The sequence below is a fragment of the Petaurus breviceps genome, unplaced genomic scaffold (assembly GCF_028583685.1).
Source record: "Petaurus breviceps papuanus isolate PSGF00001 unplaced genomic scaffold, PetGlider_PUasm1.0 90842, whole genome shotgun sequence".
NCBI lineage: Eukaryota > Metazoa > Chordata > Mammalia > Diprotodontia > Petauridae > Petaurus > Petaurus breviceps.
This window is the reverse complement of record NW_027187358.1, coordinates 17,922,231-17,936,365: the sequence shown is the minus strand read 5'-3', so window position 1 is coordinate 17,936,365 and position 14,135 is coordinate 17,922,231.

The window sequence follows — 14,135 nt, the reverse complement described above, 5'->3', positions numbered from 1 at the left end:
CTAAACAATTGGAGAAATATTGTTCATGTGAAGGTTGTCAGTTTAATAAAAAAGACAATTTTACCTAAATTAATTTGCTCATTAAGGACCATAACAACAAAGCTACCCACAATTATTTTATAGAGCTACAAAAAATAACAAAATCTCTCTAGAAGGAAAAAAAAATGTCAATAATGTCAAAGGAATCAAAAAAATGTGCAGGAAGGTGACCTAATTGACAAAGGAGTAGTGGTGGATCAGTGGAATATATTAGGCACACAATGCATAGTGGTGGATGACCATAGTAATCCAGTATTTGATAAACCCAAAATTTTAAATTTTGGCATCAAGACTCATGATTTGACAAAAACCATTAGGAAAACTGGAAAGCAGTTTGGCAGAAAATAGTTATAGACCAGCATCTTACTATATACAAAGATAAAGTCAAAATGCATTCATGATTTAGACATATTAGGTGATGCCATAAGCAAATTAGAGGAAAATGGAATAGTTTACCTGTCAGATCTATGGATAAAGGAAGAATTTTCTCTCAAGAGAGAGAAAATTATGGAATGTAAAATGGATAATCTTGGTTATATTAAATTTTAGAAAGTTTTTGCACAAACAAAACCAGTCATTCTAAGATTAGAAGTAAAGTATGGGTGCCTGTGAATTGGGGAATGCCTGAACAAGTTATGGTATATAATTGTGATGGAAGACAACTGTGCTATAAGAAATGATGATCTTGATTACCTTAGAAAAATATGGATAGACTTGCATGAAATAATGAAGACCTAAATGAGCAGAACCAAGAGAACACTGTATACAATAACAACAATAGTGTTTTAAGAACAAACTACAAAAGACATATGAAGGAAGATGCTACCTGGATCCAGAGAAAGAACTGATAAATAGAACAGATAGAATGATACACACAAGCACACACACACACACACATATTTCTAGTACTAATAAAGATCTGAAAAGGGTTGATATGGTGGCTGCACAGGGACATGGTGGCAAAGTCTGAAGAATGACGAGGAGTCTGGGAAAGGAGTGAAGGACAGCTCTGGCCTCTGCACCTCTCCATAATGGAAAGAGAAGGCTATGGGGACAAAGGAATTTTCCAGAATCAGAAGGCTAAAGAAGCAGAAGGACTTTCTAAAATGTTAAGGTACCTTAGGCATGGTGACAAAATCAGGAAAGTCAGGATGGGGTCAGGAATATCTTCAGTGACTTGTATATCATCACAAAGAAAATATGTTTTAGAGGCAGGATTAAAAACCAGGATTTTACTGGAATTAGATTGTGAATTCCCTGACTATCTTTTGTCTCCTTTTGTTTCCACAGCAATTTTTCATAGTGCTGACCCATAGTAGGTGCTAAATAAATGTTTATTGACTGACTGACTGATTTCTGTGTTCTATCCACTATACCACATTGCTCAAGCATGAACACCAAGGACGTGGCTTTTGAGCAAAAGATCAGAGGTCCTCAAAAATTAGGCATCATCACAGTGTGAATTAACAGTGGGATAGCCAAGTAAATAACTCATTAAAGAGACATTTGTGGATGAAATATTATGATATTTTAGACATGATTCTTTGATCCTGGAAAAATAAAGACTCGGCTGGGTTTTAAATGTTTTATTTTGAGACTGGTTATGGAGCTAATGCCTTTGATGCATGACCAGGTACCATTGCCCTTTGGTGTCTATGCTGAAATATATTAGCTACTTGGAGTGTCTGGACATTATTTTTCAATATAAATGATTATCTGGGCCAGTCATTTAGAAATTGTAGGACTTCAGTGAAGGAATTTTATTCTTGCAGGAAGTACAATATATAGATACAGCACTGTAGATCTGGGCCTGAGTCTTTTTTCTTCCTCTAACTAAATATATGGCCTGGCTCAGGTCACTCCACTTCTCTAGTAACTTACTCATCTACAAAATAAATGGATTAGACTAGATCATGCCAAGGTCACTTATACAATCAACACTCTGAGTCTAAGGTTAATTACACATCAAGCTTTATCTGATTCTATATTTTTCTCTCTACATATTTTTTTCCTGTAGTTAGTAGTAAAGATTAATCCTTAACTCCTCACTTTCCCTTAACCCAAATTGCCAGTTGCTTGCAAATTTTAAAACCATAGTTTTCAAGGTAAAAGGAGTTTCATAGACCATCTAGACCCTGGACCTGGCAAACTGCTGCTCAGGACAAATTCAAACCTCTGCTTGTTTTTGCAAGGCTAAGTATAATTTTAAGCATTTTATAATTGTTGTATTATATTCTAAAAATGATAAAAAAAATTTCTTACTTGGTATAAACAAAGACAGCAGGCTGAATTTGGCTCTCAAGCAGTAGTGCCCATTCCCTTATCTAGACTATCTCCCTTATTTTATAAATAAGTAATCTGAACCTATGGGGTTAAACTTGTCCAAGGCCCCTCAGGCAGCTAGCTAGGAGGTACAATGAATAGAACACTGGACTTCGAATCAGGAAGACTCATGTTCATGAGTTCAAATCTGGCCTCAGGCATTTGCTAGCCATGTGATCCTGTGCAGTAAATTACCCCCATTTGCCTCAGTTTCTTTATCTGTAAAATGAGTTGGAGAGGGAATGACAAGCCACTCCAATATTTTTGCCAAAAAAACCCCAAATAGGGTCATGAAGAGCATCAGAGTTTGGATTTTATTCCATGTCTTCTGATTCTAGAACTATTTGTCTTTCCTTTCTACTATGGTTGTTCTTCCTTTTTGTCAATCCTGTCAATACAACATCTCTTCATTTGCTTGATTCCATTCATGTACCACAATAACTCTACTTCAGGCCTGTTACTTTTCTCTTCGTGGCTTAAGTTAAAGACCGGGATTTGGGGATTAACAGAATATTAGTGCCTGGGAAGCTAGCATATATGTGAGCTTTATTACTTTGAGAGCAGCTAGCAGACAAAAACACTACCACCACCACCAGTCATATGCATTATACTATATACAGATAGATGGAAGTTCTGTCCCACAGAACCAAAATCACTTAGCCAGTGGGAAAGGGAGACCTGTGCAAAGGAAATATATTGGTGGGAGTACATGCTCAAAGTGGGCTCTGAACAAAAAAATATACCTTAAAAATCAATGTGGCTGAGAACAGGCAATCAATGCCAAATGTTAGAGAGAACAGTCATAATCAGACCTACATGTTCTGGGAAATTTTACTGGCTCACTTATCAAAATTAGATTTTATTTTGGAGAGTTGCCTTATCAGAATCAGAAATTAAGTAAAAGCATAAATTGGTAATTGGAGACCCCAGGAATGGGTGTTGGCTTACAGCCTCTATAGTCTGCTCAATGTTGTTTAATCATTCTTGTTTGGTTTTTCAATTCTGTCTGATTCTTCAGGACTTAATATGGGGATTTCTTGGGAAAGATAACAGAATAGTTTGCCATTTCCTTCCGCAGCTTATTTTACAGATGAGGAAACTGAAATAAAGAAGGTTGAGTGGTTGGGAGGCTAGGTGGAGCAGTGGAGCACCAGCCCTGGAGTGAGGAGGATCTGAGTTCAGGTCCAGCTTCAGACACCTGACATACTTACTAGCCATGTGACTTTGGGCAAGTCACTTAACCCCAATTGTCCCCCAAAAGGCAAAATAAATAAATAAATTTCATAAACTATATTTCAATATATATATATATATATATATATATATGGAAGAAGGTTAAGCAGGGGCAGAGACAAGATGGCGGCATAAAAACAGGAAAACTCCCTGCTCTTCACCCTTAACCACCTCAAATACCTAAACAAACTTTAGAGTTACAGAAACCACAAAGTGACAGAGAGAAACAAATCTCCCACTGAAGGCAGCCCAGCAGGTGGACAGGAAGGGTCCATTGCATCCCACTGTGAGCAGACCCCCAGCCCCACATGAGCTGCAATTTTAGCCTCAGGGCAGCCCTGACCAGCCATGGCTGGAGGGACTGCATGAGAGTGGATCAGCAAAAGCTGTGGTGGTTTCCAGAATTATCAACCTATAAATGACAAAGACAAAGTAAAAGGTCAATGTAGACTTTGGGAACAGGGGGATTAAGAATGTGGTCCAGCCTCTGCCCTCTGAAGGGAGAAGAGCCTGAGATACAGCAGCCGCTGCCACCTGCCTGCTTCAGAGCTCCTAGCCTGCAGATTGTAGAGGGACCAAGAGACCATTCTGAGGGGTAATGACTCTTGCTTTAACCTACTTGTATCTGGATCACTGTCTTGAGTGGAGGTCCTGGGGTGTGTGACTAGGTGCCAGAGCCCATGAAGGCTCCAGAGAGGGTATCCAACTAATAGCCCTGGCAGCTGCAAAAAACCCCTGGGATTTGGGACAAAGCTCTCCTCTCTGGAAGCAGAGTTCTACTGTGGCAAAAAGCTCAAAAGTCAAGTAATTGAGTGGCAACATGAGCAAGCAAAGAAAGCAAAGCAAGAACACCAATCCAACTTTGGATTCCTTTTTGGGTGACAAAAATGATCAAAGCATGGAATGGAAGGGAGACAGCCAAGTCAGAACTCCTTCACCAAAAACTTCCAAGAATAATATGAATTGGTTACAGGCCATAGAGGAGCTTAAGAAGGATTTTCAAAACCAAATAAGAGAAGTGGAGGAAAAATTGGGAAGAGAAATGAGAATTATTCAAGAAAATCATGAAAAGAGAGTCAACTACCTGACTGAAGAAAATAACACTTTAAAAAATAGACTAACTCAAATGGCAAAAGAGGCTGAAAAAGCCAAAAAGGAGAAGAATGACTTAAAAAGCCAAATTTGCCAGATGGAAGAAGAATCTCAAAAGCTTACTGAAGAGAATAATACCTTCAGAGTTAGACTGGAGCAAATGGAAGCTAGTGACTTTATGAGAACTCAAGATACTATTAAAAAGATCCAAACAAATGAAAAAAATGGAAGGCAATGTGAAATATCTCATTGGGAGAACCACTTACCTGGCATATAGATCCAGGAGAGAGAATTTAAAAATTATTGGAATACCTGAAAGCCATGATCAAAAGAAGAACCTAGAAATCATCCTTCAAGATATTCTCAAGGAAAACTGCCTTGATGTTTTAGAACCAGAGGGCAAAATAGAGGTTGAAAGAATTCACTGATCACCTCTTGAAAAAGATCCCCAAAAGAAAATTCCTAGGAATATTATAGCCAGTTTCCAGAGTTCCTGGATTAAGGATAAACTATTATAACCAGCCAAGAAGAAACAATGTGAATATTTTGGAAACACAATCAGGATAATGCAGGATCTGCCACCTTCTGCATTGAGGGATCAAAGGGCTTGGAATATGATATTCTGGAGGTCAAAGGAGCTGGGATTAAAACCAAGAATCACCCACCCAGCAAAACTGAGTATCATGTTTCAGAGGAAAATATCGTCATTCAATGAAATAGAAGACTTTCAAACTTTCTTGATGAAAAAACTTGAATAGAAAATGTGACATTCATATACAAGAAACAAGAGAAACATGAGAAGGTAAACCGGGAAAAGAAATCATAAGGGACTTATCAAAGTTAAACTATTTACATTCCTTCATGGAAAAACGATATTTGTAACTTGTGAAACTTTTCTCAGTATAAGGATACTTGAAGGGAATATAAGTGTATGTATGTGTGTGTGTAAATACATATATATTTCTATATAGGAGGGCATATGAATACATATGTGAGTTTGTATGCATCTGTGTACAGGTATACATAGATAGAGGGCACAGGATCAATTGAATAGGAAGGGATGACATTTAAAAGGTGAAATTGAGAGGTGAGAGAGGAATATAATGAGAGGAGATGGGGAGAGACAGAATGGGGTAAATGATGTCATATAGAAGAGGCAAGGGAAAATGGTTACAATGGAGGGGAAGAACAGGAAAGCAAAAGGGAATGAGTCAACATTACTCTCATTGATTTTAGCTTAGGGAGGGGATGACATACACACCAAATTGGGTTTCTTACCCTACAGGATAGTAGGGAGGAAGGGGATGAGAGGGGAGATGATGGAGGGAAGGGGAGGCTTGGGGGGGGAGAGGATAGTTAGAAGCACACACTTTTGAAAAGGGACAGGGTCAAGGTAGAGAATAGAACAAGTGGGGGATGGGATAGGATGGAGGGAAATATAGTCAGTCTTTCACAATATATCCACTATGAAGAATTTTTGCATAACTACACATGTATACCCTATATTGCATTGCTTATCTTTCCAGTAATGGTGGGTGATGAGGGAGGAAGGGAAATAATGTGGAATTCAAAGTTTTAAAATCAAATGTTTAAAAATATATTACTATTATTATTATTATTTTACATCCCACTGGGAAATAAGATATACAGGCACTGGGGTATGGAGATCCATCTTACCCTACCAGAAAGTCACAGGGGTAATGGGGGAGGATATGGAAGAGAGAAGATTGGGGGAGGGGGTATACAGTGGAATCGCTGTTTTGGGGTACTGGGTAGGGGAAAGATGGGGAGAAAATTTGTAACCCAAAATCTTGTGGAAATGAAAGATGAAAACTAAAAATAAATACAAAATTGAATTAAAAAAAAAAGTTAAGAGACTTGTCCAGTGTCACACAGGTAGTAAGTGTCTGAGGCCAGATTTGAACTCAAACTCAGAAAGATGGGTCTTCCTAATTCCTGGAGCTCTATACACTGTGCAGCCTAGCTGACCCTTGTCCAGTTAGGAACTGGATAAAATACTTTACACAGGGTCAGAAGGGAGTAGTGCAGTGGAAAAGAACAGGCTATTTGTTTATGGTCTTTAGAACAACTTAACCTTAGTTAAAGTCCTATCATTTGTCACTACAATATCAAATAATATATTTCAAAAATATCAGTTATCAAAAGGAAATTATTGCTTCTTGCCTGGACCATAGAAGAAAATAATCTACTATTTGTTGTCCCTACCTTCCCTCTCTAAATTCATTCTCCATTAAGTCACCAAAATCATATTCCTAACATGTTTGTGTGTGTATGTGTGTGTGTGTTTTTTACATATTATTCTACTACTGAATAAACCCCAATTAAAGTCTAGGATAAAATACTAATTTGCTAATTACTATTTAAACAGTGCTTTAATGTGTGCAAAGAACTTTTCATATGTTATGTTATATGAATTTATTAATTAGAATGTGGTTTCAATTTCCCTTTATAGAATTGTTGTTATTTTTCACACACTATATGTTTCACCCAAACTTGACATTTTAGTCTTCCTTACATGTTATCTTCTATTTCTCATCTTTGGGCCTTTTTCATATACTTAGAATTCGTCCCTACTTACCGTGCCCTCATATAATTCCTGATGTTTTTTCCAAATTCAGCTCTAATACTAGCTCCCAAAAGAGGCATTTACTGATATTGCCAGTTGCTAGTGACTTTCCTTACCCCCTCCAAAAATTTCCTTGCATTTATTTTGCAAATATTTACACATACTTATAAGAACATATTTTGTTTTCTGAGATAAATTGTGAACTCCTTGATGGCAATGACTATTAATTTTTATTTTGGTATCACCAGAGCTGAATGAATTCCTCATGCCTGATAGTTGGTTAATAAGTGATTGAATGATTTTTTTTAGTTTCCTAAGAGATTACAAGCTCATTGAAGACAGGGATATTGTCCTTCTGTCTTTGTCCCCCCCCCCAAACTATTATAGCTTCTTAATTTTAGTAAGTATTTATTAAATATTAGCTAAATTGAATTGAATTGGATTAGATTGAATAAACAGAGTAAAGAAATTGTCAAAAGTAAATAAAAGCTCTATCTTTGGGTCTAATATTAAGCCAGTAATTTCAAAGAAAAGCTTTTCAAGAACTCAGGGGAGGAATTTGGAAAATTATATTTTTATCATGAATATAAGAACCCAAAGTTATTGAATGATTTCTGTGAATGGAACTCTATTTTTCTTTGTGGTACAGCAGAGTTTATTGGATTTTAAGGTCAATTCTAATTAACATTTAAAGGGGATGAAAAGGAAAGTAGGATAAAATAAAATCTTAGGTCATCATTGGGTGAACTATAGTTTCCAATTTGATATTTTTTCTGTTGATACTTCTACTTTTTGCATTTCTTTTTAAAAATTTTTAGAAAGTTAGAATTATATAAAAACACTGTAGGTATCAAAACCCCCAGTTGAGCTTTATTCCTTTTGATTTACCCTGTCTCCAGATGGCATGTCCCCAGGGAATATGAACCCCCTGAGTTGAACAATTAGGTGGTGAACCAGATCCTAAGAGCGATCTAAAGTCTTTTTGTTTCCAGTAGCCTTGTGAGGTCATAGTGATCAGAATTAGAGTTGCAACTAGTATGAGGGTAATCAAAGATCTAATCCATACAGAATTCTGGGAAGTATATTTTCAAAATTTGACTGAGTATATGTACACATTTTATATGAGAGGGGAAAATATTAAAATAAGTAAGGAATCCTTTTCTACCTCCATAAGATTCAATTATCATCTTTGTCTAGCTGACTCCCAAGTGTGTCTGTTCTCATCTTGTCCTCAGAGATGCTGTCTATTATTGCCAGATACCTGGGCCTTTAATCTCATCTGGACTCACCATTTTTTCCCCAAGCAAGACCACATCTTTATTTTTTTTTTGTAATTCCAGTTGATGATACTGTCATTTGCCAACCACTCAAACTCATAAGCTCAAAAATACATTTGACTCTTTCCCATCCCTAAAGCTTACCACAACCATTAGTAACTTATATGCATATAGTTTTTAAAGCTGGTAAATTGAGTTTCCTCACAACAGCCCTGTTAAGTATTAAGGATAGGCATTATTATTCCCCAGATGTAATACTGGTGGGTGTTATTGTGTAATGTATAGTAGATCAGACGTTGCTAGATGCTTTTGGTTCCCACATCCTTGATGGGTAGGGGCAAAATTCTTTTTCTCCATACTTTTGTTATCTCCTCCCTGGTGGGTGATGTAAGGTGTGATCTTATTTTTTTAATCTTCTGCTGTGTTTCTTTTTTCTCTCTAACACTCCTCTCTAGAGATAATTAGGAACAAATTATCAAAAACAATTAACTCAATTCTTAGGGTGAAGGAAGCATGATAGTATGGTAATTCTTAAGCCCATGTGGTCCTTGACTTTTATGAAGCTTTGGTTTGTTTTATTTTGTTTTTCAGAATATAAATTTATATCTGATGAAAAATTGGTGGCACAGTCTTAATATCTGAGTTGTCAATTAAGAGTTCCCAGTACTCCAACAAAAGTTTGAGTTGGATTCAGTTGGATTCAACTCCATGACCTAAAGTGGATGTTTTATTATACATTCCACTAACCCCTGCTCTCTATATTTGAGATAAGATTAGGATAAAATAAATATTCAAAGTAAAAATCTAGTAGGAAATGTTATGGTGAAGAGAGCATGGGCCCTGGAGTCAGGAGGACCTGAGTTCAAATCTGGCTTCAGGCACTTAACACCAAACTATCAGTGTGACCTTGGGCAAGTCACTTAACCCCAATTGCCCTCCAAAAAAAAAAGCAAAGAAAAATGTTATGCTATCTGTTTCTGAACAAGCATAAAGAGGGAAGTTGGGTAAAAAATAGATCAGTTTGGAAGCTATTTTTATTTCTTGAAGAGATGCCTTTTTCTCACATTTGTATATTTTGTTCTTTTCCAACAACAACAACTACAGCAACAAAAACTCCCTAGGAGAATTATGATAATCTGCCAATTGTTCTCCTTATCTCTATTTTATACCTTCTCCAATCCATCCTTCATGGTACTGCCTGGTATCTCTTTTCTGATTTGCCTAGAGGCTTGATTGCCCACACTGAACTCTCACTTCTCTGTAGCCTCTCTGCCCTCCTTTCATTTAATCCTTTCTGTATCTTTTATTGGATGTTGCTCCTCATATTTTCCAAATCATATATTCACTTATTCCTTCCTCCTCCTCCTCCTCCTCCTCCTCCTCCACCTTTGAAAATGACTCAAGTACCTCTTCTGGCTCAAATGTTGTGAAAGTAGACATCTTCCTGAGGATTGCAAGGGGAACTTCATACAAATTCCAGAATGCCAGGAATTGGAACAATTGGAAGCAAACTTTTAAATCCATGTTTCCTCCTTTGAAATCATGCATGTTTACATTAGGGCATGTTGGCATCATTTGTTCATTTTGCTTTAGCAATATGTCTCATATTTCTCGCCATATTTTTATTCCCATTGAAACAATCCTAATTAAGGGCCTCACCTTTTCTCACTGGAAATATTATAACATCTCCATTACTGGTTCCTTTGTCTCCAAGTAATCTCTTCTTCAATACATCCTAGACAAAGCTGCCTAAGCAATAGTGCAGGATACATTTCTCTGATCAAGTCACTTCTCTACTTAGATTTCTTCTGTTGTTCCCTACTGCATACCAAATGATGCAGTGGATAGAGTGCTAGACCTTCACTAAATTTAAATCTGGTCTAAGATATACACTAACTATATGATCCCCTGACTTCTACAGTTTCCTTATCTGTAAATTGAGGAGAAAATAGCACCTTGTAATGTTAACAGAATAGGAAGATCTTCCCTCCCATTAATAGGCCCAACACATGGAGCCTGAGTCATATGTAACCTGAGTCACATGGAGCCTGGGTTACATGGAGCCCAGCGTGGGAGGAGCTTGCACAAGGAAGAGAGAGAGAGAGAACATGAGCAGAGAGTAAAGGTAGGCAGAACAGAGGGAGAGAAGCAAACTGTGAGTGGGAGGAGCTGGCCCAGGGAGCAAAGAGAGAAAGAAGCATGAATGGGTGGAGGGAGAAATCTTACCTAGGCTAACTTGTTTTGTGGGGAGGCCTAACAGAAAGAAGACTTGGAATGTTGGGCATTCTCTGGATTAGTGATGAGTACCTTCTTAAATCTTACCTCCTGGTATCCTAATGATGTTCCAAACAAATATTTTTTTTTGCCTTTGAAGAAGAGAGTTTATTATATTTTCCGAATATACTCTGAAAATAAGCATGCATGTTCATAGTGGCTGCTACGGCTATCACATTGGTATTACACACCTTCTTCCAAGAGGAAGAGAAAAATGACACTAAAATGAGAAAACATCAAGTGCTTTGGAAACCTTAATGTTCTATTTAAATACTATCACTTTTAACATCTACTCATCTACCTCTGAACCCTAACACCTACTGCAGTGACTTCCACTAAATGAGGTTTTTGTAAATGTTTGTTTAAGTGAAAAGAGTTTGATTGAATATCTACTGATTATTCAGTATGAAAATTCTCTGTGGCTTGCAGTGATTCACATCTCTGTGAAACTTGGGTTCCAAGATCATCCTATTGTTTTTTAAAGGAATCATTATAAAGGCTCACCAAATGGCAGAAACATATACATACATACATACATACATTTACATGTATGTATGTAAATAATCTGAAAGCTATATAAAATTTGATGGCTTATTTATGGCATATTTGGTAAAAGTAGATTATCTGATTAAGAAGCTAGAATTTTAAAACATTTGTTTTCCAAGAATCTTCTTTCCTTGGGATTTTTTTTACTTCTGGAACATAAGAGGTCTATGGACCTGAACTTTTTATAGCAACTCATTCTTATTTTGATTGCTCAGATCTATTCTAGTTGATGCCTCATTTTGCTCTTTTGAGATATATCAGCTTCATGGTTGTTATCCCTTTTGATTGGTCTCCCAAACCTTGAAATGTAATTAAACAGCTGGGTCAATTTAATTAAGACATAGCTAAATATTCATTGTTTAAAATAGCACACAATCGCAAAATTCTTTATGGAAATAAGCCAGTGCCTCATGTATTTGTTTGAAAATCTATGTGGGACTAAGGGAATATATTACATTTAATCTTCATATTGTGGTTCTAAAATATTTTAGGATGTTCTTCAGTTCAATGAATTCTAGAATATTGCTATGAGAATGTACCAACTTTACAGAAGAGGAAAATGAAAAAAAAAACAACTTGCCTATGGTCATACACTGAATTAAAGTCAAAAATAAAAGCCAGGTTGTGAGATACTCACTCTGATGATCTTCCCATTGGACATGCTGTCACTCTGACAAAGATTATGTGATTGATGATATTATTATGGAGTCATAGTAACCAGAAAGCATGAACTTATTTCAGAGTCAAAGCAATTTTATTCTGAACTTGTTATCAGAGGAAGTTGTTATTTTTCCTTCAGTTTAAAAGAGGTCAAATGATATCATGAAATCATGTCTTAACTTGTGTACAAATTTGTTTTTAAGTAAGGCAGAATTGCGCAAAATCATCAGGTTCATTTCCTGAGTCATCAAAGTCCAGTGGCAGGACAAAAGTCACAATGACTACTGACGGCCCAGGATACAGTGGATGACTTTGATGTCTCTGATGTCCAAACAATGTCTAAGTGCTCCACAGTGCCTGCTTCCACCACTGTCATGACTGTTGGGACAAATTGTTCTCATCTACCCATTGTGCTGGGGAAAGTCTTCACATGCTTGTTCTGTTCACCAACAGATTTGAAACCTGTCAGTTATCCTGTTTTCCAAAATGGATTACTGGGGGTATGGCTTATTGAGGGGTTTCCAGGACTGCTCATGCATTTAAAATTTATTTATTTTTAATTTTCAACATTCATTTCCATAAGATTTTGAGTTCCAAATTTTCTCCCCATCTCTCTCCTCCCCCCACCCCAAGATGGCATGTGATTTAATGTAGGATCTCTATGTATATTCATATTGAACCTGTTTTCATAGCCATATTGTAAAGAAAAATGAGAAGCAAATTGGGGAGAAAACACGAGAAAGAAGGATCAAAGAAAAAAAAAGAGAGAGCAAATAATATACTTCAATCAGCATTCAGACACCATAGTTCTTTTTCTGGATGTAGACATCATTTTCCAGTATGAGTCCTTAGGAGTTTTCTTGGATCCTTGCATTACTAAGAAGTGATGATTCTATAAAAGTTAATTTTTGCACATTGTGGCTGTTACTGTGTACAATGTTCTCCTGGTTGTGCTCACTTTACTAAGCATCAGTTCAAGTAAGTCTTTCACAGTTTTGCTGAATTCTGCCCACTCAGCATTTATTGTAGCACCATAGTATTTCATTACATTCATATACCACAACTTGTTCAATCATTCCCCAATTGGGCATTCCTTCCATTTCCAATTCTTTGCCACCACTATAAGAGCTGCTATAGTTTTTTTTTTCTTTGTACATGTTTATGTTCACTTTGGGATACAGCATTGCTGGGTCAAAGGGTATGCATATTTTTATAACCCTTTGGGCATAGTTTCAAATTGCTCTCTGGAATGGTTGGATCATTTCACAACTCTACCAACAATGCCTTAGTGTTCAAATTTTCCTACATCTTCTCTAGTATTTATAATTTTCCTATTTTGTCATATTAGCCAATCTAATAGGTATCATGTTATTTTGATCTTCATTTCTCTAATCAATAGTGATTTAGGTAATTTTTTTCATATGACTATGGATAGATTGATTTCTTCATCTGAAGACTACCTGTTCATATCCTTTGACCATTTGTCAATTGGGAATGACTTGTATTCCTATAAATTTGACTCAGTTCTCTATATATCTTAGAAATGAAGCTTTTATCAGAGACATTGGTTGTAAGAAGTCTTTCTCAGTTTTCTACTTCCTTCCTTATCTTGGTTGCATTGGGTTTCTTTGTGCAAAACCTTTTCAATTTAATCTACATAAATCTATATCGATGTCAGATAAAATTCAACTGAGTGCCCTGAAAACAATAGGAACTGAATCAGCATTTTCCAGTTATACTCCAAATGAATTACATCATTGATATTTATATAGCATTTATAAAATTATTTTATAGATATTGTCTTATTTGATACTTTCAATGGTTTTGTGGGACAAGTGCTAATGCAGATATTGTCCTCTTTATTTTTCAAATTTGTATATCGAGTTTCAAAAAAGTTAAATGTATTGTACACAGTAACATAGACATGTAAGTTTGGAGACAGACTTTAAAACTATGTGTATATGGACATAAAATTCAGTTTAGTTTGCACCATATGATGTAGCCTCTCAATTGGAAACTGTCTAGAAGATTTAAGAACCTATTAGGCTTTGATGACTTAATACATAAAGACATTTTTCAAAAGAAGCAATTAAATATTTGTCTAC